The sequence below is a fragment of the Cryptotermes secundus genome, unplaced genomic scaffold (assembly GCF_002891405.2).
Source record: "Cryptotermes secundus unplaced genomic scaffold, Csec_1.0 scaffold92, whole genome shotgun sequence".
Taxonomy (NCBI): Eukaryota; Metazoa; Arthropoda; class Insecta; order Blattodea; family Kalotermitidae; genus Cryptotermes; species Cryptotermes secundus.
In genome coordinates, this window is record NW_019728498.1 from 2,706,771 (window position 1) to 2,731,297 (window position 24,527).

Below are 24,527 nucleotides of genomic sequence, written 5' to 3' on the forward strand. Positions count from 1 at the left end.
AGAAATGAATTTAAGAAATGAAGTGATTCGTACATATATCCAAACGGGCATACTTTCTGGTTGCAAGAAATAAATATACATTTGCATTAAAATCCGGTCCCTAGTTATAATATACAATTTCTTTATTAAAACCGTCGCAACACAACTCTATTAAGGTCAGTGCCTAGTTTGGCTCTCCTACATGTTTCGGCTATTAAAAGCCATCATCAGGCAAATACATGGCTAATATATATACATTTCTGAATTGCAGTACTAATAAAATTAGATACAATAATATTAATTATATTAAAGTACTTGGCATATAAATACAATAAATTAGATTATATAAAACAAAATTTATACTATAAAACAAGAACAAAATGCTTCGGGTTATGCTTTGCATCATCGAGTTAGTCGATGGTTTTTGTGATTTTGTTGTGTTCCCACGGACAAATTGGAGTATTCTATATTTTGTGTATATATAACCCCCTCGTTGGTGACTCCACCTTATCGTGGTGAGGGGGTTAGAGTATGCCAAGAACCCTGAGAGCTATACCAGCGGTAGCGTAGCTACTGGCAGGGCCTCCCTTGCTGGACAGATCAAAGGGTAGGCATCAGACGAAGAGAGACGCCAAAAACCAAAAACTGATGCCGAAAGCAGCGTCATCAGCAGCGACTTGAAACACAGAGCAAATGATGCTCGAGATGGTTCAAGTGCGTATAGCAACAGGCGTGACCAGAGTGGTTTGAACGGCTGTTGTACTGCGATGTGGAAAGCAAATGGAAAAACTACCACATTATCACTTTTCCTGGATAGTCTCTTTCCAAAAACAGAGATACCATGTATGCGACCAGAAGACGAGGAAAAAGATGTAAGAAGATGCTGGATGACTTTGGGGACAGAAGAGTATATTTTTGTTTGAAGGAGAAAGATCTAGATCGTATTAAGTGGAGGAACTGTTTTGGAAGAGACTGTGGACAGATTACTGATGAATGAATAAATTGTTTTGGAGACTCGTGATGTAGATGTAGTATTAATACTGCAGTTCAGTAGTGTATATATATATATATACGAGTATGTTAGCCATGTATTTGCCTGGTGATGGTTTTTAATAGCCGAAACATGTAGCAGAGCCAAACTAGGCACTGACCTTAATATAGTTATGTTGTGACTGTTTTAATAAAGAAATTGTAGATTACAATTTTGTATTTATTTTAATCTCTTTGTTTGCGCCACAGCATCACTCCATCTTCCATGATTTACTCAAATTAATAATATGCGTTGAAAAGTACAAACTACAGCTAAGACGTTTCTCATTATGTGGTCTGTGTTTAGATTCTTAATCTAATGATATGGTTTAGTTTTTAAAATCGAAAAGTTACTTAAAATTGCAATTTCAGAGTGAAGTGAATGTGAAAATGATTGGCCTAGGGACATAATGCCGGTCACACTGGCCGCGCAGTCTGAGTCAAGAACTGTCTTTGCTCGCTCGAGAGCTGGGATTGAGGGTTCGAAACCCACTCATGGCATGGATGTCTGTGTGCGTTTATTCTGTATTTGTGTTGTACTGCGTAGGTAGCGGCCTTGCGACGGACTGATCCCCCGTCCAAGGTTTCCTGCCTACTGTATATGGATTAAGAAACTGCAAAAGCGGCCCAAGCTCCAACAGAGGATTGTAGATAGAGACTTTTTCTTCTCGCTCCCACTTTGGAGCACAGGGCCGATTTCTCAGTTTCATTTTTTTTTTTTACAGACGGTACAACTCCTTGGACAGGAGATCAGCTCGTCGCAAGGCCTCTACCTAAACACACGACAACACAAAAACAGAATAAACGCATACACACATCAAACATCCATGCCTTGTGGGGGATTCGAACACACGATCCGGGCTTCCGACCCTTAGACCGCTAGGCTACCGTGACCGGCAAGATAGAGACATAAGAATAGCTATAACCTTCTGAAGAATGTAATCATTTTCTACAATTCCATACAAAATGTGTTTAACCATAATTCTTCAATATTGAGGCATGTGTAAGCTACAAATTGCACAGTTACTGTCGCTATGGCCTTTACGGAAGGTGGCCCAGATTATCGTTTTCTTTCCTTGGCACTACAGCCACAGTGGGCCTAGGCCTACCTCCATGAACTTCTCCGTTCACTTCGGTTTTTCTCGATCTTACACATTCGGTAGGACTCCTTGGGCGAGTGATCAGCTCGTCGCAAGGCCTCTACCTGTACACAAACACAGAAAAACTCACACATACATCCATGCCCTGAGTGGGGTTCTAACCCACGATCCCGGTTGCCAACCGAGCGAAGACAGTACATGCCTTAGACCGCTCGGCTACCGTGACCGGCCAGATTAAAATTACTGAATCAAATTTTAAATATTTTAGAATTAAATATTTTATTTTCCTATGTTAATCTGGATTTCTACGAACTTGGTTCTGAATTCGGATTACGTGTTGTCTACATGCGAATCTGACGTACAACTTGCCACTTGTTCTGCTGTCTGACCACACCCTCACTGCGCATGCGATATCCAGTTATGCCTACGCAGTACTTGAACGGAAAGCGTGCAGTCGAAGGTGATTTTCTTGCGGAAGAAACGGCAATATTCTGTTTCAGCTTTTTCTCGTGGATTGTATTATTACCGTAATAAAATCTCCCGTTGTTTATGAAGTTGTAAATAATGTAGTTATTGAAATTGATATACACCGTATAAATAACCATGTAATAGTTCAGTCCATTGGGCGCTATGAATAGGTTATGAGTCAGCGAAAACACAACCATTAGTCATTATTCAGTTAGGAAGAAATACATAGTCCGATTTAATGTATGTACATTTTAAACATAATTAGTAAGACACATTACACTTCAAGGATATATTTATTACTGCGGCAAAATTGTGGAAAGATCTTAATTTTTATTATTACTTATGTCAGTGTTATTTTAAAGCGCAGATATTTTCTTATTACTTGTAAGAACATCAGACACTTAAATAATAGACTAGGAATAATATATATCGACATTACTTGCTGAATAGGTTGAGTTTGTAGAGGTAGTTATTTCATCTTCTTACGAATCGATTTCGGCGAAGTTGAAAGTAAAGCAATTTAATTGTTATGATGGTTACAGGATATGTTAAATCACTCCAGTCCCTGTATGGAAGTAATACTAAGCAGAGGCTTAACGTATAGGTTACCGGTCGCTTGTAACTTAACAGTAACAAACGGCGAGCAGCTTCATAGTAATTTACTTCATTTTAGAATGGAACAGGGAAAATTATGTGTCTTTTGCGTCAAGGACGTACAACAGTACAACAGATTCCGCCTGAGTTTAATGCTGCTTACTTGGAAAGCATGACGGCATTTCAGAGTTACATAGCAGGGGTGACCAACACTACACGTAGCACTCATCCGTAAATCAGGAATTGAATTTCATCTTGTGCCCTTAAGATTATGTGTATAACTCTCCGCTTCTTCTGACTAGGAAATAATGCTTTTACTCTTCTGTCACCTAAGTACGAGTCACTAAATATACCATAAATGGATATAAAACTTAAAACATATGATATTCGAAACTTGGAAAAAACGTTTATTTATCGACATATCCTCCACAAACATTGATACACTTGAAGAAAGCAGTCTTCTAGGATTTGGCACCGTGTATATGTGGTGTTAACCGACGTTCCTCCGAAACGTCGGTTAACACCACATATACACGATGCCAAATCCCAGAAGACTGCTTTCTTCATAGTCACCGCCGTGAAAACCTCAGAGCTTACATTGATACACTTGTCCCATCGCTTACCAGTGCGTCGAAACCCGCAGCACAGATGTAGGTAGCGTATACAACTACTTTTCTTGAGCAGCTGAATTGTGTACGATTGGAGCCTTAGAAGGACCCTTCTTCTCCTCTCATTGGCGCTACAGCCCTCATTTGGGTCTAAGCCTACCTCCATGAAACTTCACTTCGGTTTTACTACACGTAGATCTTAGATATACGGTAGAACTCCTTGGGTGGGTGATCAGCTCGTCTCAAGGCCTCCACCTAAACACAGTACAATAAAAACAGAATAAACGCAGACACATACTAAACATCAGTGCCTTGTGTGGGGTTCGAACCCACGATCCCGGCTTCCGAGCGAGCGAAGACAGTACATGCCTTAGACCGCTCGGCTACCGTGACAGGCTTCACTTGTAATAACGCTTTTAAAATAAGTAATAATTTTGTCTATCTTATGAGGTTCAAGAGATTAAAAATAAAATTTAATTGAATGTTGCTTGACTAGTAATTACGTTATATTTAATCAACAAGCAAAATTAAAAGTTTACCATTTAATGCTGAATGGAAAATTTCATTTTCTAAAAATTCATAATGAAACTTCATGAAGATTGTATCATAATTCAGGTGAGTAGTTGCTGGAATCTCGCCCCGAGGATCCGGATTCAATTTCAGGTCAGGTCGTGTGTTGGGATTTGTAGTGGACAAAATACCACTGGGGTAGGATTTCTCCAAGTATTAATTTCTCATTCATTCATTCATCTGTAATCTGTCAAGACGACAGGTACACAGTCTCTTCCAAAACAGTTCCTCCACTTGATGCGATCTAGAGCTTTCTCCTTCAAATGAAAATATCCTCTTATGTCCCCAAGGTCATCCAGCATCTTCTTACGTCTTCTTCCTCGTCTTCTGGTCACTTCTATCCGCCCCTCTATCTTTCCTTCAATAACTTCTTTTAGAAGGCAGTTACTGCGTAAGATATGACCAATCAAATTAGCCTTCCGTTTTCTTATTTCGTGTAGGATATTCCTCTGCGCACTGACTCTAAATAACACTTATTCATTTCTCACATAATCGGTCCAACTGATCTTCTCCATCCTTCTCCAACACCACATTTCGAAGCTTTCCAGGTGTTTCTGATCTACTGCCCTAAGTGTCCAAGTTTCACCCCCATACAAAGCGATGCTCCAAACGTAGCATTTCACCAGTTTCTTTTTCAAATTTAAGTCAGATTTGCTGGTAAAAAGATTCTTCTTCTTGCTAACTGCAGCTTTTGCCATGGCAATCCTGGATTTAATTTCACACGTACACCTTCCATCATCTGTTAACAAGCTACCCAAATATTTAAAACATTTCACATTCTCCTGTTGTTTTTGATCTATCTTTATTGTGACTGGGGTTGGTTGTCTCGAAATTTTCATTACTTTTGTTTTTTCCACATTCATTACCATGCCATAGCACCTTCCAATTTCGATTAGTCTATCAATCATACCCTGTAGCAATTTCTCATATGAATTATAATTCCAACAGATCCTCCATTTCTGTTATTTGTCATTTGGGCCTGTAGGCCTACAATGGAACATAACGGCGGAGGTACCAGAAGACTTGATTTCACCCCGCCTTAAGAATAGAAAAAAAAAAGTTCATTGATATGCAGAACGCGTTTAGAATCTGCAGACAATTGAACTAGCATAAGAAGCTAAGAGGCCTAAACTGGTTTTGCTCCATATGAAATGCCTCTCTAACGTTCGGTGACTTTCAATTTTAGGAATAATTGAAAAATTGATACTTGATTTTTTGAAACCAGGTTCCACACACAACTAGCGATTAACGGTTTTGATACCCCTGTCACAAAGATCTCTTCACCCTCCCGTCCTCTTCTGTTGTCCTCGCCTGGATTTATTTGTAATGGGGCATTCCGAAGTGTAGGAACAATCATGGTGCGATGTAAATTATTGTTGATTAAATGTATTTCCCCCGCCTCCTCCCACCCTCCAGCCCTCCTAAACGAGCATCAGTGAGTCTGACTCGGAAGCTTCATTCTATTTCCCAAGTGGAGACTTGTGCAGGCTTAGCTATTGTACCTTCTGACTCGGAGGCTGTTTGAGAAGAATTTGAACATACAACCAATAAACCAATTATCTTCAACTTTCTTTTCCCATTAGAAAGGTTGCTAATTCTTAAAGAATTCAACTGGTCGCCGTATTGTAACATTCTTGACATTTCTGATGCAGAATTGCGCCATACGACGAAACAGAACTTTAATTAAGGGAATCTTCAGTACGGAAACAGTACATCATTCATTAGCTAAGCATGGAATTGTTTCTGTTAATTCATAACCTAAGAAACTGTATAATATCAACTATCATAAATTAGCCCTTCGGTTAATATTTCTTCCTGTAATTTTAAAGGCCAGTTACCAGGATACTTTATCTTTCCCTCCGGTCTCTGCTGTCGAGATTAAATCGGAAAACTGGTCTTTCCATAATTAATCACCATTAAAAGAATTAAAATAGTGTTTAAATCTATTTGTCTGCGAACAGTGACACCAAGCACGATGAATGAGCTACAGTTCCTCATTGTTTTGGCTCAGTGGAGCACTTCGTAATAGCGTTCGGTCAGGATATAATTAAACTCCCAGAAGCGCGTGTGTTAATTAAGCATTTTACGTTAAAATATTCATCAATATCTGGAGCTGTTTATATCTATGTTAACATTTTTCTCTTGTACTTCTAACTCAGTTTTTTTTTTAATTTGCTTAGTGGAGGGTGGAGTCCAACTGGGTCTACTCGGCACGGCGGCCACTGATTGGCTTATTGTAGCCTGCCCCGGGTGATTATGATGGAGAAATTTGGTGGAATGAAGATTTGCTGGGGAAACCTAAGTACTCGGGGAAAACCCGCCCCAGCGCCACTTTGTCCACCACAAATCCCACTTGACCAGACCCGGGATCGAACCAGGGCCGCCGCGGTGGGAAGCCAGTGACTAACCGCTGAAGTTATGGCGCGGCCAGTAACGCAGTTACTTCAGGCTTTCCAACCGGAAATCAGAATGACTTTATTCTTTAGTTTCTTGGGGTGGGATGAGACTGACTCCACTTTGTACGTCGACCACTAACTGGCCTATTGTAACAGACCCAGATGATAGATGATAAGTGTGGAGTAGTCGGCGGAATGAGAATTGGCAGGGGAAACCGAAGTACTCGGAGAAATCTTTGCAGCAGTGCCACTTTGCCCATCATAAATCCCACATGACCTGACCTGGGATGGAACCCGGGCCGCCGCGGTGGGAAGCCAACGAATTATCGCCTGAGTTATGGCACGGCCATCAAAATTACCTTAGTGATTCGTTTATAGTAACTGTCTCAACTGTGACGAGCCTCATTCATCGTTGTCATTACCCAGTTTCGCGTTGCTATAGCAACGAAGTGTCGAACGTTAACACAATGAACTCACCTTCGTACAGGCATATAAAGGAGACGGTTTACAATTGACCAGCTGTGCGTCTTATTCATGTTAGATAGCGTTAGCCTAAATATCTGGGGCCACGCCATAGCTCAAGCGGTTAGTCGCTGGTTTCCCACAGCGGCGGCCCGGGTTCGATCAAGTGGGATTTATGGGGGACAAAGTGGCGCTGGGGCGAGTTTTCTCCGAGTACTTTGGTTTCTCCTACCAATCTTCATTCCACCAAATTCTCCATCATCATAATCACCCGGGGAAAACTACAATAGGCCAATCAGTGGCCGCCGTGCCGAGTGGACCCACTTGGACTCCACCCCCCACTAAGCGAATTAAAAAAAAATAGCCTAAATATCGGTCTCGACGCATCATTGGATAACAATAAGGAGTGGGTAGGTTTACGGTAGGAAGCAGCGTAAGTTAAAAGTGCGAACATTTTTATAACAATTTAGACTTCTGAATTCACAAGGCGCTGCTTTCTTTATCAGATTCTTAAGGAGTCTCATGACCAAACTGAACCATACGAAATGTCTGAGCTGCACGGGCCATACTGTCACGTATGAAGGGTTAGCGTGACTGACAGTAATTGGTTCCAGATTTGATGACTGAGTTTATTGGCATTTCTTTACAATTACAATCAATTATAGCGCTATCACTGATCTTCACAATTCACTAGGACATGCTCCATTCTCGTCCTTGTACTCTCAACTACTCCCAGCTTCTAAGTCGAAGTCACATTGCGACTGACGGTCGGTCGGTCGGTCAGTCAGTCAGTCAGTATTTCTTTTATTGCTAGTGGGGTGGGACTAAGTCCCTTGTACTGCGGCCACTTCTGGCCTATTGTACCAGCCCCAGATGATAGGTGAAGGTGATTGTGGAGCAATTGGTGGAATAAAGATTGGCAGGGGAAACCGAAGTACTCGGAGAAAACCTGCCCCAGCGCCACTTTGTCCACCACAAATCTCACTTGACCAGACCCGGGATTGAACCCGGGCCGCCGCCGTGGGAAGCCAGCGACTAATCGCTTGAGCTATGGCGCATCCCTTTAAAAAAAAACAGTCAGTCAATAAGTCTTGGTGTCGAGCCCCATCTAAGGCTCATGACCAGATATGTATTACTGTTGGACAGATACGGTCTTGTTTTTGTGGGGAGCTACTCACAGCTTCCGAATTCGCTTCTTATATAACCACTTTGCTCAAATCCAACGGAAAACACATTCTGTATTATTGAGGAAGCTTGTTTACCTCTCCGTTGCTTAGCAATGCACTCCCTATAGTTGCCACGCGCTGAAGCGAAAAGTTGTTTACCAATTGGTGCCTAGCAATGAACATTTTTCTTGTATCGTTAATAGAAACGGCAATTCTTCTATTGTTGTCTGCGTTAAGAATGTTTTTACCTAGTAACGGGGTCTTTCTGGCTCCATAGCTTACTGCTTTGAGCAAATCCGTTACAATACATTCTGGCCCGTTACACTAGTTAATTGTTATAAATAGATTTAAGAACACCATCCAGTGTGACTCAGTATATATTTACATAATGTCTTCACAGAACACACCACAAGTCAATGCCTCATACGCAACAAAAGGAGAAACAACACAGATAGGAGCACAAAAGATAGAACTTAAATAAAAACTGGAGTGAAAGAAATATTAAGTAGTTACATACACTTTTACATAAAATACCTATAGTGTAATTGGAGATCCTTAACCGAACATATAAAAAAGTGGAAACAACGGTGACCGAACCTCAGAGGATGGCAGATAAAACCCCAATCTCCCGTTTTGACAGAAGAGGCACGGAGACACAAACCTCAGCGGTTCGAGATTTTTAAATATTAAGAACATTAATAATATATTTTTAACTTAAACAACTTTTAACTTAATTATAACTCTTTATACAAAACTTCAAGCCTAAGTACTATGATGTATGTAAGAGTAGTTCCTTAGTATGTTGTTATGACTTCTGAAGATGGTCACACCTGACCGAAACATGTAAAGGCACTATATAAATACTGTATATACTGAGTCACTTTGGACGGTATTGTTAAAATATTTTATAATAACCGTCACAATATATTTAGCCGAAACAATGCTTAAACGACATTCTCTGCTGCAAACTCGGTTTTCTTCTGACTGGTACGCCTCTTTTCATCCTGATAGAGAGTGCGTCGGCAGAGACCGTCGTGACGGCGGCGACGAATTAATTGCCATTTTCGTGCCAACTCTGTGATGAATGTGAATCCATAATGTAATTAGTCTCAGATTGCTTATTGAATACCATTAATTTTCCTCTGGATCTAATACTGAAGTTATTGCAAATCATTTTAGATTTTGGGGGGGGGGGCGGGGGAGGATTTATTAGACATGTGAAATTGCCACGTTAATTTCATGTGTGCTTTTAACGTTCTTTGTTCTGATTGGGTACATGGTTTATCCTTACCCCGCAGTCATTTTTATTCAAAACTTAAGGACGAAACTATAGACACCTCTTGGCCTTATTCAGCTTAGCAATTTTTGGCATATTTCAGCGATGGGCCATACATATCCCATTACCTGAATTTAGCAAGGTATGTTGATTGAATTTACTGTATTATCATTATGATTTGTGTTTTTTTCCCCTTCCTTTTTTGTATTCGTACTGACTCTGTAAATGAGCCGTGGTAGCGCAGTCGGTATAGTGACTGCCTACGGGCTGGACGACTGAGAGGTCGGAGTTCAAGTCCCGGTAGGGTCAAGAATTTTCTCTTCTCCAAATCTTGCAGGCCGCCTCTGGGGTCCACCCAACCTCCTATCCAATGGGTACCGGGGGCTCTGTCCCAGGTGGTAAAGCGGCAGGGACGTGAAGCTGACCACTCACCTCCATCTAGTACCGAGGTCAAGAAAATGTGGATCTATACATCCACTCCTCCATACCCCTTCATGACATAGTGCTTAATTCGTTGAGCACAGGGATAACTTTATCTTTACCTTCTACTGACTCTGTAATTGACCACTATGATGTTCATTAGCACATAAATAAATAATCAGTTAAATTATTATTGACTATCTTTTTCTCAAATACGTAAACAAGTGACATGAATTTAATTATTACTTACCTAAAGAAAGATGTATATAAGCTTTTCTTAATGTAAGTGATGGGAATAGCATTTAGCGCGCATGGGGGAGAAGATGAATGCTTGCAGGTTTTTGATTTGAAAGCAGAAGGAAAGATACTACTAGGAAGATCTAGACATAGATGAGAGAATAATAGTAAAACAAATCTTAGAGAAACACGTTGGGGTGGTATGCACAGCTCAGGATAAGGACCAGTGGCAGGTTCTTGTGAACACGGTAATGAACATTTGGGTCCCATAAAATCCTGGAACATTCTTGAGTGGCTGATACGCTGTTGGCTTCTTGAGGAGGACTCAGCTCTGGAGCTACATAGTTTTCTTAAGCTAGAGAAAAGGGACTCTTACTTGAACTCACGTAAGCAGGCTTTCTGGCCGGTTCAGGCTCAGAATTAGTTTTAGACACTGAATTTTTTGGACACGGCGGGAGCCCTTGATGGGGAATCAGATCATTACGCTATCACTAAATAGGCCTAACAGTAAAACGTAAATCTGGAACTACATTGTAAGCATGCAAGCAGCCTCAGACTATAGGCTCGGCAGTGTGCTTGAACGTTTTCATATTTGGACTCAATTTTGTGGTGGTGAGCCGGGATACTTCACTTCCTACAGCGACGGGCTCCGGGCTAGACGGCCAGGTTTCGATTTCCGACAGTAGAAAGAGATTATTTTTTTCTCCACAGCGTCCAAACCGGCACTGGCGCCTACCCAATCTCCTGTCAAATGGGTTCCATAAGCGGCCGAGGCATGAAGCTGACAGTTCACCTCCATACAGTGCCGAGTAAAGAATGGTGGATCTATAACTCCACTCCTCCATACACCTTCATGGCCTTATGCTTAATTAATTACGTACAGGGGAAACTTTAACTTTTCTCAATTCTGAATTAGGTCCCTCTCGTCTTGCTCAGTAGTTAAGTGTACATAGGAATAAGTGTGTTTACCTCTGGTTCCTTTACAGCGAAATTATAGTTTCGGTCTTGTATTTTAAACTACGAGACCGCCTCTGTGGTCTAGTGGTTAGTGTTCCTGGCTAGAAATCCAGAGGTCCGGGTTCGATTCCCGGCGCTACCAGATTTATTTCTGAGAAGTAGTGTGCTTGGAACGGGGTCCACTCAGCCTGGTGATGATAATTGAGGAGATATTTCAAGGAAATAGCGGCTCCGGTCTAGAAAATTTACATTAACACATATTGCTTTGTTGTTGGGAGAGTTCCTGCTAGAATTCTTAAAATTGCGTTACAGAAACGGTAAATGCAAAAGTCTGAGGTGGTTATAACAAAACAATATCCCTACTGGCTGGGACTTCGACTTATTAAACTTCATAGAGATACAGGTATTTTAGTTTGACATCTGCACGTTTCGATTTTCACGTACTTCACAGCACTTATCATTAATGTAATATAAACATCATTGCAAGATACGCGTAAGCTGGTTGAGGCACCGTCGAGTTTAAGAGGGGAAGATAAGATCTCGAGTAAACAGATGTAAATATTTGCGATTTATCCCTGAAGTCAACCTATCCCCTGTTTACTCGAATGATATGGCGCTTAGTGTCTAAACCGTTAATATTTAAACAGCTGCCTAATGATTTCGCTTCAAGTTACCCGACAAAGAGAAAATTAGCCGATTCAACCATTGTCCCTGATTCTTTGTTACACACAGAAGTGAAACAGAAGTGTTTATAGTCTTGAGTTTTCCTTTTAAATTTGGAACTGATATGAATCCAAGAGCCACGATAGCTTAGTCGGTATAGTGACTGAGTACGGGTTTGACGACCGATAAATCGAAGTTCAGTTCCCTTCTCCACAACTTCTAGACCGGCTGTGGGGCTCACCCAACGTCCCATCCAGTGTGTACCAAGGGTTCTTTCTCCGGTGATAAAGTGGCAAGAGGCTGAAGCTGACCGACCCACTCACGTCCATCTAGTGCCGAGGTCAAGGATGTGGCAGCTGTACCTCCATTCTGCCATCTGTCTTCATGGCGTGGCACTCAATTAACGAAGCGCGGGGACAACTGTGCCTTGCTACAAGCCGTGACCAGTTGAGAAACATAATCCCTGCCGGTACAAATGTACTCGTACTTTCCATCAAGGCCGCCGGAATGGTGAAGACGCCCTGTACTCATATTAGGGAGGTGCTGGGTTCGAATCTCAGCAGGGATATCGGAAATTCCTGACTGAGAGTCTTCATTGTTTTCTTTAATCCTTCCAGGCAAACACAGGGCTAGGCCTCTATTAGGCTACTTACCTACCTTCTAACCTCCATGCCTAAAGAATGCCTACCTACCCACCCACCAACCTACCTACCTATCTATGGCTCTACAAGTCTATGTACTTTGGCCGCTTTTTCAGTTTCTGGATCCTATACACAGTCGGGCAGGAGTGTATTTTTAAAACACGTATAAACTTGCTTTGCCATCATACTATATATAATTTGAGGACCCAATATTGTTCTGGCTATCTTATAAAACGTGAAATTATACTTTCTTGATAATTTAGTCTCGTTGACTGTAGTTAATAATTTAAGTTCATCATTTATATTTCATAATTACGAGCAATTTAAAAGCATAACGTGCAATCACAGCCTTCGGAAAAGCTATATACCGCCAGTATTTATTCTAATGTATTCTAATACCGGACTTTTATTTCCGTAACTCTTTCTGTGTTTAAGTAAATTACCTGCTACAAAACCATTTTCGTGTTAATCAATAATGCACAAATAATTTTTCGAATACTAGAACACTTACGAAGAGCATGCGTCTCTTACAGCACTGTTTAGAATGAGAGGGGACAACTTTGAGTAATCGGTCGAAATGCGAGTTGGCAACGCTGTAGTGGAACTATCATAGTGAGCAACAGACAGCTTGTGCAGGATCGTTTGAACCAAAGGATGGTTTTCTTTCGCCACTTGTCTCAGTTGGAACATTAATTCAGGGGTGAACAACGGTCTTCTCTACACTTTTCAACATTTTTTTTTCCTCACTGGACCCGCGTCGTATTATTGAGCTGGTAAGATTTAAACAAAATATTGTCACGTGTATTAGTGACTATAGACGGGTTTGGATTGGTGGATAGATTTACTGACCATTTACAGGTCTGTACTACCAATAATTATTACACTACTGCTGACTTACGCGTTCCAAATCAATCCACACTAACTTTTCTAAGTCTGCTTTCACTAGTCGTTGCTTAGTAACAGGTCTCAACGGTGGCTATTCCTCTGCAAAGTTTTCACTAGGTGTTTCCTGGTAACGAATCTTAGTGTGGAGATTCATCAGCTTCCGTTAGACCGTCTCTGTGGTACAGTGGTCAGAGTTTCTCTCTACAGAGCCAGAGGTCCGGATTCGATTCCCGGCGCTACCAGATTTTCTGAAAAGTAGTGGGTATGGCACGAGGTACACTCAGCCTCGTGAGGATAATTGAGGAGCTACTTGAAGGAAATAGCGGCTCCGGTCTAGAAAACTGAAATTAACGGCCGTGGGGATTCGTTGAGCTGACCACGCGATATCCTCTATCCGCTAAAGTTGGTACTAACTTTGCCGACTTTGTTTGTTCCGTTTCCGCTGGTTAAAACTCCACAGCGGAACACTCAACTAAACTCAATTACCGAAACAACCCCCAATTATTGCTAGCCTCTCGCTATATAGACTCGGGTCGAACCTCACAGAAAACACGTGTCACATGTCAGGATACATGCCTATTGGTCCGTTACCCAGCACTGGGCATGACGCAGACTACATAGAAAACACTTCTTCCAATGTCTTTTCTACTGTTGCATGAATCGAACTGCATACAGCCGATCCTGCTTCAGGCGGTAACAGTAGATCAACCGGTCAAGAAGCTCGTCTTTTATGGAATCCGAAGGTTCATTACCGTGTTTACAGAATTTCTCTAATAGTTGCAGATGACAGACTAATCTGTTTAACTTCAAGAATTTATGTCACTTCGACAATTGATTCCTCTGGGATTTCCCTTGTTGCCCCACAGGACAAATATATCTAATAGTTACTCATACCCTCACATGCCTTTTTTTTTTTTCGTATTCGAGACGGCCTCGAACTTGGATCTTCTGACTCAATGTATGTACAGAGTGTTTCATGGCTTTAGGTCATAATTTCAGGAAGCTATTTATGAGGCTATTCTAAGTGAAGAATGTTATAAACATGAGCACGATTCTCAAAGGTTACCGGGCTAAGTGTATAGGAAGTTAAGTTGATTTCAATATGACAGACATGTTTGTTGTAATAAGAAACGTTACGTGATAGTTGTACTCTTACTTCATTTTACATACTTTGGGCTTTCAGTGCAGCAAGAAATATCCAAAACGATCGCCCTCAGTTTCACGCGACGCAGTACTTCAATCAGCACTTTTCCTGTAGCCGAACTGATCGAGGGAGCCGAGAGAATTGGCCACTGCGATCACCAGACCTCATCCTCCGTGGGGCTACATGAAAGATCTTGTTTGATACGACAGGGTGTACTATATATACAGGCATTAAGGGTTGTTTCTTTTAAAATATACGTAAACATCTTACTCGAAATATCTTTTACTTTCCCTACCCATAGCCCTGTACCCTTTAAGAATGGTGTCCCATTTGATGTAGTATTCATCATTCAGAATGACCTTAGAAATAACTTCCTGAAGCTAAGACATAACGCCGTGTTTGCCCCAAAATTGACAGCGGCCCCACTGACAGCAATTTAGATATTTTCTTATGACCTTAGCGAACTACAGCAGCCAATCTGATGCATATAAATACAAGGGCTGAGATGTTTCTGTCTCACTGATTAGTATTGTTGCGTGTTGCCTAGGTACTGCGGCAAGAAATGTATGTGTTTTATTTCGAATTAGACGAATCCGTTTATTGGACAATCACTTTTTACACTCACGATCACAACCACCCGCACTTATAATTCCTTCAGACGTTTCCTCTTCTAAGTTTATACCGCACCTCTAATCTCGGTGAATCTTCTTGCCTCCTCATTCGTCTCTTATTCTTTGTCGGATCTGAACTCTCTTCTCAGATCTCGTCGAATCTGAATTGTCCTTAGCTCTCGACGAAGCTGATCTGACTTTGCTCTCGTCGGATATGAATTGACTTGGTCCTCTGAATTATTCTTCGCTTATATCCTACGCTCGGATCGGATAGAGAACACCTTGTCGAAAGGTTCAGTTTCGCTGCTGTCACGCAAACAACTCTCTCGTTGCTAGGGGAATACATGTCTGCCTCAAACAATTCGTTACTTAGATATTGCTAGTCTCTTTGTAATTGTGGAATCCCCACTCGTAGGTTTTCGTGTTATTTAAGCGACTTCCTAGGCAACGGGCTGCTTATACTACTTTGCCTAGGAACTGCCAGCTGTTGACCAGTGATGGACGTCTTATCGGCCGGCCTTCCTGGCGGCACGTCACAGTATTTAATACGAGTACTTATTTTAATGTAAGTGAAAATATTCTGGCATTAATGGAATTGAAATCCAATAGTATCAACTGATTAAAAGCACGTGTAAGAGACAATATTGAAAAAGGCGGTTACGATCCTTTGAAAGAGGTCAGGCACCATCAGATTTCTCCTGAATGTGAGTCTAAATGTAAACGTACGTCCTCTGCGTCACAGGCATTTTAATGTGCTGTCGCGAGTGGACGTTTCTTTATTTTTACAAAGACTTGACATCATCATAATTCAACACGTTGTATTAGGAATGTAAATATATCCTAGAAATAAAAAGAGTGGATATGTGGAATTTACATATTTAAGAAGAGGGCGTGTAAAGAAGATGTCGTTGCTTGTTTCAAAGAACTATTCTGGTGTTTGACTGGAGGGAGTGCATAAAACCACGAGAAAACTCTTGGGATTACCCATTTCCACATCTGAAATTCATACCAGTGTGAAATTGCTGGACTAGGCCTATTGATTGTGAGTCAAACTTGCTTTCGTTAAATAGATATTGTTTTTATTACAGCGATCATATTTTAACCACAATTTTAATCGATCCCTCTCTAATTTTTCATATGCAATTATGGGTGTCTGCTTTTTAATTTAATCTAGATATTTGGCAGCACATTTCAAGGAAATAGCGGCTCCGGCCTAGAAAACCGAAATTAACGACCCTTGGGATTCGTTGCACTGACAACGCGACAGTCTCCATCCGCTAAGGTTGGCACTAACTTCGCCGAAAAGCGGCGGTCGCTCAGTCGCTATAGTTCGCTTATTGGGGGTGGAGTCCAACTGGGTCCACTCGGCACGGCGGCCACTGATTGGCCTATTGTAGCCTGCCCCGGGTGATTATGATGATGGAGAATTTTGTGGAATGAAGATTGACAGGGAAACCGAAGTATTTGGAGAAAACCCGCCCCAACGCCACTTTGACTACCCACAAATCCCACTTGACCAGACCCCGGGATCGAAGGGCCGCCGCTGTGGAAAGCCAGCGACTAACCGCTTGAGCTAGGGCGCGGCCTCGCTTGTGGACTAAAATCAGGGAGTTTTTTTTTTATTTTTTATTTTTTAACTATTTAGCAGCACTCTTTGGTTCGAGAATTTTCCCTTCGAAAGTAAAATTTTATTACCAATATTCATGCAAATCGTCCAGTTGTCCCGAAGATACTATCAGGACAAACAGAGAAGTAACACTGGCCTATAATGCTGTTTATCCTCCCTGAAGCTTATCTACAAAATTTAAATTTACAGTCGTTTCGCCTGGGTAAAATTACTTTGAGCTTAATGGTAAAGGAAGTATCAGCCAGCATCCTGCCATTTCAATCTACAGACATTCAAGTAACGCATATTACGTGTATATGGGCCACAGCATAGCTCAAGCGGTTAGTCGCTGGCTTCCCACCGCGGCGGCCCGGGTTCGATCCTGGATCTGGTTAAGTGGGATTTGTGGTGGACAAAGTGGCGCTGGAGCAGGTTTTCTCCGAGTACTTCGGTTTCCCCTGCCAATCTTCATTCCACCAATTGCTCCACAATCACCCTCACCTATCATCTGGGGCTGGTACAATAGGCCAGAAGTGGCCGCAGTACAACTGACTTAGTCCCACCCCACTAGCAATAAAAAAAAAGACGCATATTATACGCATGTACTCAATTATACACCACTGAGGACTTCCGGATAGGCCCTGTAGCGAGCATGTCTTCTATATTGTGTTCGGAAATAATTCTGACGTATTGAGCCGAAGCGATTATAGGACACCGGACGTTTCGTACAGGTCCTGCGTGATTGTTACTGACAGAGTTCTTATTATTATCATCGAATATTATCGATAAAATTGTGACAAATTGTGTTGTTCCATTACTTACTGTGTGTCTTGTTGTCTGTTATATGGAAAGCATTGTAGTCCTAAGACATAATATGAAGTTGGTTTAGTAGTACATTCAATGTGGAACAGCTAGCTTATGTTCTGCCGTCAGACTGAATTGTATGATAAGCAGCTATTGCACGTAAGGTAAGCAACAGATAAACTGACATTATGTACACATAGTCAGGTTGGAAAGACATGGTTTAGTTCACCAGTTAAATTATCACTAGTCAAGTACCGGATATCGCATATCTGTAGTACGGAATACGCTTTTGCTTGTCTACAGTGTCTTTGCGCATGAGCCAGTAGACTAGCGGATTCGTTTATTATAGGCTTGTATGGGGGGGGGAGCAGGGCCATTTAGCCCAGGCTTCTAGTCTAGGGCCCCCGAAATATATTTTTATTCAATTATAAAATTGTAATAAATAAGCAAGAATGTGGGAAATCAGTTAAATGGAATTGTTGGCTTATTCTTGGCCTTCCGAGGCATTTTCACAAATATCATTAGCATTAGAAGTTATAACTCCTCGTAATCATCTTCATATTTACTCTTAAGAACCAAAAATAAGCCCCCCCCCTTTTCCTAAAAAAATTAGTGTTTGGAAAAGAAACTCGTTTCATATTCGGGCTAATACGATATTGTTGCTATATATCACATAAAATTATGTTTTGGGCATATTTTGGGATTTTCTCCATAAAATCTTGCCCTTTTATTACATTCTAGATAAACTGGTTGGATTTGGTAAATTTAAATTAATTTTGTATATGGATAGTGGCTTTAAACGTCTTCGGAACTCAGTGACAGGTCAAGGAGGATGGGTACGTAGGTTAGGTTACAGCAATGCGAATGAGACAGACAGGCTACTCCACAATATGAAAATAAACACCTACATACAGCCTTATGAGGATAAGAACATTTGATCAGTGACCATTAATGCATTATGGCCTTATTCGCTGCTCTTCTCTACTGGGTCTACAAGTTTTTGAGTTTCAAGCCGTATTTTAAGCAATGCGCTCCTAGGTCCTAACATGTGGCGTGTCTTATGATTTATATTTATATACCGGTATTTATGTGTTTTAAAGTTCCTTTTATGAATGATGTAGTATTATTCCTTCTTTATTTTTCAGTTGTTTATATATAAGAACCATTTAGTCAACACACTATATATTGATATTTATGCACGGAACTATTTAGTTAAATTATTTTATGAAAGTGACGTATTATCGCTTCTTGCTGCTGAAATAGTAGTGTGCTGCATTTGTTAACTTCTTCTTTCAAAAAACTGATTAGGGGAGCAGGGTCATTGATCTGTAGTTGTGTATTTAATGGCATTAATTGCGAATTTCCATTAGCTACCGAGATACCATATTTACATCAACCTTTTCTATTTAAAAATTTATTCAAACACACAGTTTTGACAGTATGTTGTCCCTAAGTTCATCCAACATTTCTCCAGCTCAGAGATGTGATCTTTTTTATTGTTAGTGGGGTGGGACTAAGTCCCTTGTACTGCGGCCACTTCTGGCCTACTGTACCAGCCCCAGATGATAGGTAAGGGTGATTGTGGAGCAATTGGTGGAATGAAGATTGGCAAGGGAAATCGAAGTACTTGGATAAAACCTGCCCCAGCACCACTTTATCCACAACAAATCCCACTTGACCAGACCCGGGATCCAGAGATGTGTTAGTACACCCAGTATTTCTGTCTGCCACTTCAAGTGGCCTTATAATGTCAAAGATCTTTCTAATTCTATTGCTTCCAGTTAAAACCCTCATTACCGTTAGCAGCCATAAGGACATATTTCAGATCTTCTGATACTGAATATGTGTTCTGCCCCATTTATGTCACACAGTTCGAAGCCAGGACTGACTATGAAGGTTCCACTGCACGTCGGCCCACCAAGCTGTGATCAGCTGCAGGGTCTTGTCAGTGTTGTTCTTCGCAACTGCTGGGTTTATATTCAGTTGCTGTCATCCTTAAAACCAAACAAATGTTCAAACATATTAATACATTATTACTTTAGCTCTGCAGCCCTTCTGTTGGACCTTGGTGGCTTCTTCAGCTTCTTAATCCTATACACAGTTGGTATGAATACTTGGGCGGGGTATCAGTCCGTCGCAAGGCCTCTCCCTACATACAGAACACAGATACAGAATTCAGACCTCCATTCGAACTCACGATCCCAGCGTTCGAGCGAGCGAAGACAGCTCATACCTTGTACCGTGCGGTCACTGTAATCGGTACATGTTAAGACATAACCCTTTGAAATATCTTTTTTATGTTAGACATTTCTCTCGGTTGCATCCCATAGCATATAAGTAAAATTAGGATTAAATTCTATCAAATACAACAATGTTTTAATAATAAAATAAAGCTTTTACATGTTTCGGCCAGTGATGGCCATCATCAGAAGGCGACCAACACTTCAAAGGAAATCATCATCATTGGCCGAAACGTGTAAGGGATTTATTTTATTATTAAAAAACATTGTCATGTTTGATAGAATTTAATCATAATTCTACTTTTATCATTCTTTTTGTATTGAAAAATTCAGTTCAAAGAATTTCTTCATTGTGAAAATGCAAAAAGAAATTTATATTTGAACTCAAATTAAATTTTAAGACCCTACTCATAATATTTAACTGTCCTCTGACAAATAATCTATAGACCCGACTCCCCCAGAAATTATATCCTGTATTCGCTCCCTGGACCCTTTATTTGTATTACTGTTGGCGACCAGCCCGTGTCTTGCTCACGGCAATAGGACGTTCGTAAAATCTGTTTCTGACAGGAAGTGAGCTGTCGACCACATTATGATTGATTATATATTTCAAGCTTTCACCTGAGAGAATTTTGTTAATGTGATTTCGAAAGCCTTTTGCGATTTCTGCGCCAGGTGTGTGTCGAATCATCTGGTATCTTCGGTAACTGGTAACAGATGTCAGTCCCCGTTCTTCATAAGGTTGCTGCGTTGCACAGATGTCTGTTTTGCCGTTTTAATGGCAGAAATAATCAGCACTGTACTGTTACGTTTTGTAGGTGTTATGAGCAGTTTCCATTGGGTGATTTTAATTCTTTTCGTGAAATCTGATTCATTGAATTTATAAGCAAGGTACTGTCTGGAGGTTGTAGCCTATTTGCTTGAAAGATGACTAACAGTAAATCACACACAGAGAAGTGTTATCCCAATTTAAAAGAATGACAGTAAAATGAGTTCTCAGAAATTACGCGAAAGGGTACTCTATCAGAACACACATGCGAATATGTCTCTCTGAGACTGCATTGCTGGTAAAGCTAAAGTTAAGCACTACGCCATGAAGACGTATGGGGGAGTGGGTGCATAGAACCATGTTTTCTTGACTTTGGCACTAGTTGGAGGTGAGTGGTCAGCTTCACCCACCGGTCGCTTTACCCCCGAGGGAAATAGCCTCCGGTACCCATTGGTGGGCTTCAGAGCCGGTCTGGACGACATGAAGAATAGAGAATTGTGTCAAAATTGTCCCTGTGTTTAATAAATTAAGGACTGTACCATGAAGACACATGGTGAATGCAGACATAGGTACACCATTCTTGACCTTACGCCCCTGGCGCTTTACACCAGGTGAGAGAGAGCCCGGTAACCATTGGACGGCAGACTGGGTGGGCCCCAGAGCCGGTCTGTACACTGTGGAGAAGAGAAAGTCTTGCCCCTACCGGGAATCGAACCCCGGCCGTCTAGCCCGTATTCCTTTGCTATACCGAATGTATTATCCACATAGTTAGTACATCCAGATAATAGAGTTTAAATTTATAAACGAAATACTTGGCCTTCTTTTAAGTGAGTTTCTGCTTCTTATGTTCTGATACATACTTGCTGTTTCCGGTTTACAGGTAACATTAGTTTTCAGCTTGTCATTTTAAATGTCAACAAAATGCAGATGAGAGTAAGGAGGAATTGGAATACAGTACGCTAGTCGAAACCACTCCAGGTCTGCTGATAATCAAATTCCGGATGCCTGTGGCATTTGCAGGAACTCCTTAATATAGACAGCTGAAATACTGTCAAACGTCATCCATTCAATATGTCAATACATCCTGACATGCTTAGATGAAAGTCGAAATGATCGACACCTCCATTATCGACCAGAGAGAAAATAAACACTGAATGATAGATGAACAAGCCACTTTTGAAGATAAGATACCGAGCTATGAATTGTTAGGGTACTGCGGCATGCAGGGGTTCACAAGCGGTCATGCAGTTCGAAGAGTTACGTGACACCTTTATAAAATAATATTGAAGGAGATATGAAAAGAATACAATGTACGTACTAGCTACTTGTAACTTTTCTGTCTGAAATCAAGAGCAACAGTTATCGTGGATGAGGTTTTACGTGGCTTTCTTCAGCCTCTCCATAAAACTGTGATTGGTGCCTAAGAACAGCCACGACGTTTCCTGTCCAGTCTTATCTGATTAATTATTTATAATTTCTTAATATCCGTAGTGCCACGAGGGACGTGGCGCTGTTTGTAACGTTATCGCAATATTCTATAAAGAGAAGAAAAATTTCGTTTAATTTCCGCGGAACATAACACACCCAAAGTCAATTTGTGTGAACAAGACGATGTACAAAGTCCACATGGGTCGACCAACCTGATTGGAATATGTTCCTTAAAACGTCCTCATTTTCTGCGATTCCCTAATAAAATGTTATTCCATCTTGAAGAAAGTAACTGCATAGTTTTTCATATTATGTGTATAGCAATTGCTAGGCAACGACCCGGTAAACACGTTCCCGCGGTAAACAGGCATCAACGATAGGGAGGTTGTTTCTTACGTGGTCCACGCCGCGACCGTTGCAATGCAATGATGCGATAAACAGTTCTAAAATAATACGGGACAATAGAAGACGGCGTTTTCCGTGGGGTCAGTGTAAAATGGTTACAAAGAAGAATTCAACTGAGTATAAGAGAGTGACGAGTGGAGCTCCGAGATGCCAGCCTGCAGGGATATGAGTTTGTGAGCAGAGGAATTGAATTGAATTAAATTGAATTGAATTGAGTCGTCAAAAAACGTCGGAAAGGAATTAGACTATGCAAAGAAGACTTCATATGTGATTTGAAATAACAGTGAGACTGTGACAAATCCGTTGCCAGGATACTTCTAGTGAAGCCTGAGAACCCTAGTGTGTGTGTAACGGTGAACTGTAAAGTGTCGAATAATATCATTATTTAAGATTGAAAAATGAATAAAATTTATTGTGAAAAGTAACGTTTGCTTTCTGATTTAACGTACTATTCCAGAATTTGCCTGGAATAAATGAGGAAAACCACAAAAAGAACTCAGGATAACCGGTCTTATGGTCTAGATCTGAACTCAGGATCTCGGAATACTGAATAGGAAGGCAAGTGGCTCTAAATGGTTGAAAACAGCTTTAATTCGTTCTACAAAAATTCCACTACGTTCATCCTGGAGGCTCGGTTTCGGCTCTGATTTCTGCTAGCCATTTTCAGAAGTAGAGGTGTTCTCTTTACTAAATGTACAACAGTAATGTAAGCTAAACTATCCCTGTAACAGGCCGTGGAGGCCCATAGGGTTGTGAGACGTCGAGGCTCCCACATTTTCTAGACAATCGGCTCACAGATGGCGGTGAGGTTGTCAGTCTCCGGTCGTCCTTTACTCTCATTAAGACTCCTGGTATTTGTTTCTGTAAGCCCCAGGACTATAGTGCGGCTTGAAGGATTAGGTCATTGAAAAATGCAGTGACATCGGAAATCGAACCCGCGACCTTCCGGTTTGTAGCATAGTGCCTCAACGAACTGCCCTATCACATGCTGCAAAATATACAACAGTAGGACGCCTCATCACTTGTTCTTCCAACACAGCCTGTGAGGATGTGACGTAATGAGATGCCGCAGAGTTTATCAGGAGGAAATGAAGGGCGCCCATAGAGACTGAGAAGAACGGGAAAAGTATGGAACCTATAATAATTGCAAAACTTGAGTTACACAGGATTTTAAGGGAAAAGCACGTGCTTGTAAATGCATTTAGGGAAGAAAATAGATTAATTACATAATTAAATACGTACTTGAAGCGCGAAGTGGTCGTGTTTTGTCTGTATCCTCAGGTTCCACGAATGAAACGTGCTTCATGGGCTGATAATCGCTACTGGAGAAGAAAGCAATGGAAAGCTGAACTGACATAACTGGAACTGGAGGACTGATCGGAATTTAAAATAAAAAACTGACTGAGTGACGTGTTCTTTCAAACACAATGCAAGCTGTTTAAATATTCGCAACAGATTGTGGGCAACGACAGACAAAGAGCAGCCAGCATGTATAACAAAGGGGAAACTCATTCTTTTGTGCCTAGTCATAGAGAAGCGAGTGAGGTGGCAGTTAAGCCAGTTCCTCTCATAGGACATTACAATCGGCATAGGGCCTGTACAGCTCAAGTGCTTATTCCTCTAGGTTTTATTAAAAACAAATAATAGGCCTATTGTATTATGGTGCAAAAAAGAGAGTTTTGTCATACTAGCTGCTCAGTATGTGTACATTTTATCGACAGCTCTCGTTTGTATGCTATTTACCAAATTGAATCAGCATCTCCACTGAAACGACAGTGCATTTAATGGACGGATTGTCATGAAACTTCGTATTTATTGATAGTATTGCCATTTATATGACCGCCTCTGTGGTCTGGTGGTAAGAGTTCCTGGCTACAGATCTAGAGGTCCGGGTTCGATTCCCGGCGCTACCAGATTTTCTGAGAGGTAGTAGGTCTGGAACGGGGTCCACTCAGCCTCATGATGATAACTGAGGAGCTATTTCAAGGAAATAGCGGCTCCGGTCTAGAAAACCGAAATTAACGGCCATGGGAATTCGTTGGGCTGACCACGCGACACCCTCTATCCGC

General features: G+C 41.2%; 1 protein-coding gene and 1 long non-coding RNA gene across 6 annotated transcripts in view; both read left to right on the forward strand.

Moving 5' to 3' along the window:
* Window positions 1–24,527, forward strand: part of LOC111865140 (zinc finger protein Elbow) — a 1,021,422-nt gene that overhangs the window by 506,024 nt on the left and 490,871 nt on the right. The window lies entirely within an intron of this gene.
* LOC117282366 overlaps window positions 17,519–24,527 on the forward strand; it is a 34,681-nt gene continuing 27,672 nt past the window's right edge. The window contains exon 1 of the long non-coding RNA XR_004513097.1: window positions 17,519–17,780. This is a non-coding gene — a long non-coding RNA (uncharacterized LOC117282366). The remainder of the gene's footprint in view (window positions 17,781–24,527) is intronic.